The following is a 5,767-nucleotide window of genomic DNA, read 5'->3' as shown; positions in this document are numbered from 1 at the left end:
ATTATATAAATTTATTATGATTAGAAAATTCTAAAGAGTGATTAATATTTTGTTTAGAGAAAAGAACTAAGTTACGAAGATTTCCCATTTATGATACTAACCCAAATGAGAGGTACAGAAATTTAAAAAAGAATGGCTAGTAATGAAATAAGAAAAATATAGTTATCAATTGCACATTATAAATATAGTTTATAATAGAAACAAAAACACAGCAATCTTCGTCAAAACTATTGAAATCTGCAATCTAAAAACAAACAAAATGGAACAAACACAAAAACATAGTAGAAGGCTCAGAAGGATCCATTGGTAATTTCTAATCACAATAGAATTTTCTATTCTTTCATAAAATAGGTAGTTGAGAACATCATTGCCTTCAATATAAAATTCAAACAATAAAATGAAATTAAAAAAAAAAAAAACAGAGGCTATACGAAAAACAATGAGATGGAGAAGAAGACTTCAGTTATATAAATAGGGGATCAGATCTAAGGCTTGGGTGTAGTTACAATGACGAAACTACCCTTCTTTATTGAACGGGTGGGCCTCTTACTGCTTATGGGTTGTACGTTTTTTTGAATTGAATGATCAATTTTGAGAATTCTTCCTGCCACCCATAATTAAACCTCATACCCCCAATTTTTAAATTTTTCCAAAATATCATTTTTTAAATATTTACATTTTAATTTTTACTTTTTTTTTTATAATTTTTACTTTCAAATTTATTAAAACAAAATTTTTGGTAGTTAATTTAAAATTTTTGATACTCAGTTTTTCGTATTTTTCACAATTCACGCATTCATATCAAAAATTTAAAAAAAATCGACCAAAAATACCGGAGTTTTTGAAATTTCCATAGACATACAACAAGTACTGGAAATTTCTAAATTTCCGGTATACCATAAATTTTGAGTATATTTAAAATTTCCATTAACATAGCAGAAATTTAAAAAATATTTTATTTGTGTGGTCCGGAGCCGGCAGAGTCATTTACATATTCATGTAGCAATTGTACGTAATTCTTCACAATAGAAAAAATATGTTTTTTAATTTTAATAAGTTTAAATTAAATATTTTCTCGCCCTTATATGATATTGATAGTATACTTTTATGTAATGCAAATGACAAATATTTAAGTCTTGATATGAAGTAGTAGTTTGGACATAAAATATTGGCAAACAACATGGTATTATGGTTATGACTGTTCGTTCTGATACTGCAAATGGTTAGTGAGGTAGGAAAGATAAATTGATTTTGGATTGTGAGAGATGAGGTAATTATAAAAGAAAGAATACATCTGAAAGTAGTAAATCCTCAAAGGGCAGTTATAGTATGAAAGTGAAATGTCCTTTTAGGCTAAGGTTTGCGTCAAGTGGTAGTGGTTGGAAGGTGATGGTTAGGTGCAGGTTTCACAATCATAAACTATTTGAGGATTTAGATGGCCATGACATATTGGGTCATCTAAAAGTTCATGAGAGACAGTTTGTGAATGACATGACGAAATACAACATGGCTCCACGCTACATTGTTTCTACCTTGAAAGACAAAGATCTAGGAAACCTCACCAATGTTACCCAAGTGTATAAAGCTAGAGCTACATACAAAGCAAGCAAGAGAGGTTCATTAACGAAAATGCAAATGTTATTGAGTCTTATTCATAGAGAGAAATATATGTGTTGGACAAGAAATAGGGAAGACTCAAATGTTGTTGTTCATATCTTCTGGACACATCCCGATTCAGTGAAGTTGTTGAATATGTTTCATTTGGTATTGATTTTTGATTGTACGTACAAGACAAATAGGTAATGTGAATCGTGATCATGCCTTGATATCATTTCGACATACTTTAATTTATCAGACTTTTGATTATTTGCATCATGATCATACAGGTACCGGCTACCAATGCTTGAGATTGTTGGTGTTAGGTCAACAAAATTAACGTTTTCGGTAGCCTTTGCTTATTTGGAGCATGAAAGGGAGAAAAACTTCAAATGAGCGCTGGAGAAGCTCAAAGAGTTGCTATCTTCAGAGAAATTTCTACCTAATATTATCGTGACGAATCGAGAACTTGCATTGATGAATGAAATTGAAGTTGTGTTTCCAAATTCAACTCATATGTTTCAAAAAACTTTAGCATGAAATGTAAAAAGTATGTTGAAGTTGAAGATGAAGTTGTGTTTCAAAAAACGTTAGCATGAAATGAAATTAAAGTTGAAGTTGAAGTTGTGTAAAGAGTATGTTGAAGTTGAACTTGCATTGATGAATGAAATTGAAGTTGTGTGTAAAAAAAATTATCATGAAATGTAAATAGTATGTTGAATCAGAAAGACATAAGCATGTCATAGATCTATGGAACAACATCATGTACGCTAATAGAGAAACTAAGTTTATCGCACACTTGGAGCACTTTGAGACTGTTTATGTTGATATTCTGTTATTTTTTATATATGTGATTGAAACATGGTTGACACCTTATAAATAAAGGTTTGTTGCAGCTAGGACTAATAGAGTAACTCATTTAGATAACACAATAACAAACAGGGTGAAGTCTGCTCATTGGAGACTAAAAAACACGTTGACTACAAGCCAAAGAGATTTATGTCGAAGTTGGGATGCTGTGAACACCATGTTGAAGTTGCATATTAGTTCAATCAGGGTCTTGTTCCAAAAAAGTATTTCCAGAATTGAGAATCGATATAACACTCAATTCTATAAGAACATATAGGGAAGGAACTAGAAAGGGTAAATTTTGTTGGTACAGGAAAAAACGTTTGTGGTTGCTTCATTAGAACAACACATGGGTTACCTTGTGCGTGTCAACTTGCTGGTTTCTAAATACAAGGCAAACATGTTCCTTTAGATCCAATTCATGTTTTTGAAAGAAATTACACATTGAAGAGCATGGTATCAATCATGAAGATAATGATACAAAGCTGGAGGCTAAAAGAAGGGTGTGAAGAGTTGAGGACATGTTTCAATTCTTTGGATATTTTAGGCTAAAGGGTGTTGAAGAAAAAGGTTAGGGAACTAACACATCCATCTAAAACTTCGATGTGTCAACCACTGCTGAAGCACAAGCCAAATAGGGGAGTGAAGAAGAGAAGAAATGGTGAAGAGAGTGATGTGCATCGTGATCCTTCATAGTGGGAGTATGGTGAAGGTTTGCAGGAGAGTCAAACTACAAAGAGATCATGCACGAAACCAATAGGAAGTCAACCTTCAAGTCTGTCAAGTCAAAGTCAACCTTTAAGTCAGCAAGGTCAAAGTCAACCGACCACTGCATCTTCGAGGCATCTTTACTTGTCTCAATTTCCTGGTTTCTTGCATCCATACATTGATGACATTGTTGATGTGGGTGACGATGGAAATTATGGTTCTCGGGCTATTACAACTTTACTTGGATGGGGCGAAGAGTCATGGTCGTTGATTCGGACGCATTTAGATACTCAAGTTCATCAACACCCTAAATTATTTTTCAATTTGTTCTATGAAACGATTTTTGAAGTTAGAAATGCCTTAAAAGTAGAACACTTGGGTGTGCAGGGTCAAGAAAAGGGATGATGATTCCTGATATGGGTTACCCTATTGCTAGTAGGTATAATGTCGTATTTGTCTCATGTCAAAGAGACTTAACATTACCTTTTTCCCTCTTACATTGGCTCCACCTATGTATACGAGCAGACATAAAATCATTGATGTTAGTTTTGTTAATGACAATCATTGGATTCAGGTAAAATTGAAACCTGATAGTCCATTGTCACCCGTCACTGACCATTGGAGACAGAACTGTACTAAAGATACAAAAGCATGAGAATTAGGATATGCAGGACGGATTAGGCACTGGGAAGATGAAGTTATGAAATCATCCTAAGTAGTGTTGTAATCGTGTACGTAGAACAACTTTTGTGGTAAATATGTATCTATTATATGTGATGACTTTTTAATTGAACCATTTATGCAGGCCGTTGCCCCAAAAAATTATAATTTCATGTTTTCGAGAATTCTGGGAGTATACCGGAAATTTGGCATAATTTGCAATTTCTGGTATACTGGAAATTTAAACTTTTCTAGGATTTTTAACCATTTTATGCAAAAGTCATGATTTCCGGTATAACTCTTCTGTAAATTTTGAAATCTTCGATACATGCCTTCCGGAAATTTGAAATTTCTGGTACCTGTCTTACAACATCAGTAAAAACACTGTAAATTCACAAAAATTCCAATATCCGCTTAAAATTTCCAGTACTTAACAGGAAATTTCAAAATTTATAGAATTTTTACAAGGGTATCAAGTTCATTTTGCTCCAAACGCAGGGGGTGTCAGATTTAATTGGGGGAGTGTCAAGTTAAATGATCACCAAATTTCACTCTAATAAGTCAAAGCAATTTATTTCCCCTTCTTATAAGTTCTCTCAAACCTTCGATGAAAAGTAAAAAATGCCCCATATTTTCGGAGATATATCTCCTAATGTTTTATTGATATATGCATATTCGAAAGTAGCATAGATACTTCAAACCAGAAATAAAGATAATATGAGCAATATCTAGAACCTAAATCAACTTGGCATTAAATTAAAACACTCAATATTACATAGATAGTTGTTAACATAAATTTAATATTACATATCATTATAAATGGGTAGTTCAAGATGTTGCAATATATTGATAATATCGTCAACGGATCTTTTAATCTTCATATCAACTTCAATCGAACCCTTTGAGCATAACAGTAAAATTTACTCCACGTGACCTGTAAATCTTCATTCGTCTTCAGTTTAAAGCTGGTGAAATATATATGGGGATGGTGAACAATACTCGAGCTTGACAACTCTCTGATTTTCTAGATATCGCAGGAGAGTATTCAATTTGGTTTTCAGATCGACGAGAAGTATGTCGCCGCAGAACCCGAAATTGAAGTGGGGGATTTTGCACCGTTGAAATACACAAATGCAAGGTGGGATATGCATTCATTCTCTGGTTGTTGTGTGTTTTGTAGAAAACATGGGTTGAGAGACACCCTATTTATATAAGTATTGGATCACTTTAGACCTTAGAAAACTTATCATGGCATTATGTCACTTTTTAGAGATGTATCTTCGGTTAAACCTTTCTTTTTAACGAAAAAAGGTGTTTACGTATGCATATCCGAAAAATTCTCTGATGTTTTTTTTAATATGTATGAGGTTTATTAGGATATGCATATCCGAAATTTACCTTGAACCAAAATCAAACCAGAACCTGTGTATGCAAAAACAAAAAATGCAAACCATCATTACTGAATATATTGTTACTTATGTATTAAATTGTATCAAGATTACATTGTTTACGATAATACATTCAAAAAAAGTTTATCAATTACAATCTAAAATGTATCGAAATATACGTCCTCGCATAAATATACTATCGGGTTTCTCTTTCAACTTTTTCTTATTTGATTCTCTTTCAAACTCACTCAATTTGGTGAACTCTTCCATCCTTTCCAAAAAGTGATCCGACCAAGTTTCCGCCTCTTTTGTAGAATGTGTCGTCCACTCCAATGACGTGCTTGGTGTAGGACACTCCAGTTTCAAATAAACCTCAACAATATCTAGCGATTTTGAAAGCTTTCCAATACACATGATGTTCCCGGAAGGATCTTTAGGTGGGTCACTCCGAAGTGGGAAAAATGTCTTTGATAAACCATATCTTGTTAGATCGATATACACTTTGTTATACGCACTTGCTATAAGATGACTCATTTTAGGGAAACACATCCATTTTGAAAATGGCG

The 5,767-nt window shown here is 33.1% G+C and overlaps 1 non-coding gene across 1 annotated transcript; it reads right to left on the bottom strand.

Annotated features, from left to right (window-relative positions):
• Positions 1–283: 283 nt before the first annotated feature.
• Positions 284–377, bottom strand: LOC127077598 (small nucleolar RNA R41). The gene has a single exon (XR_007787391.1). It is a non-coding gene; the product is annotated as a small nucleolar RNA R41 (small nucleolar RNA).
• Between the last annotated feature and the right edge of the window lie 5,390 nt (positions 378–5,767).

This window comes from Lathyrus oleraceus, chromosome 4, assembly GCF_024323335.1.
Source record: "Lathyrus oleraceus cultivar Zhongwan6 chromosome 4, CAAS_Psat_ZW6_1.0, whole genome shotgun sequence".
Taxonomy (NCBI): domain Eukaryota; kingdom Viridiplantae; phylum Streptophyta; class Magnoliopsida; order Fabales; family Fabaceae; genus Lathyrus; species Lathyrus oleraceus.
This window is presented reverse-complemented; position numbering and strand designations above follow the sequence as displayed.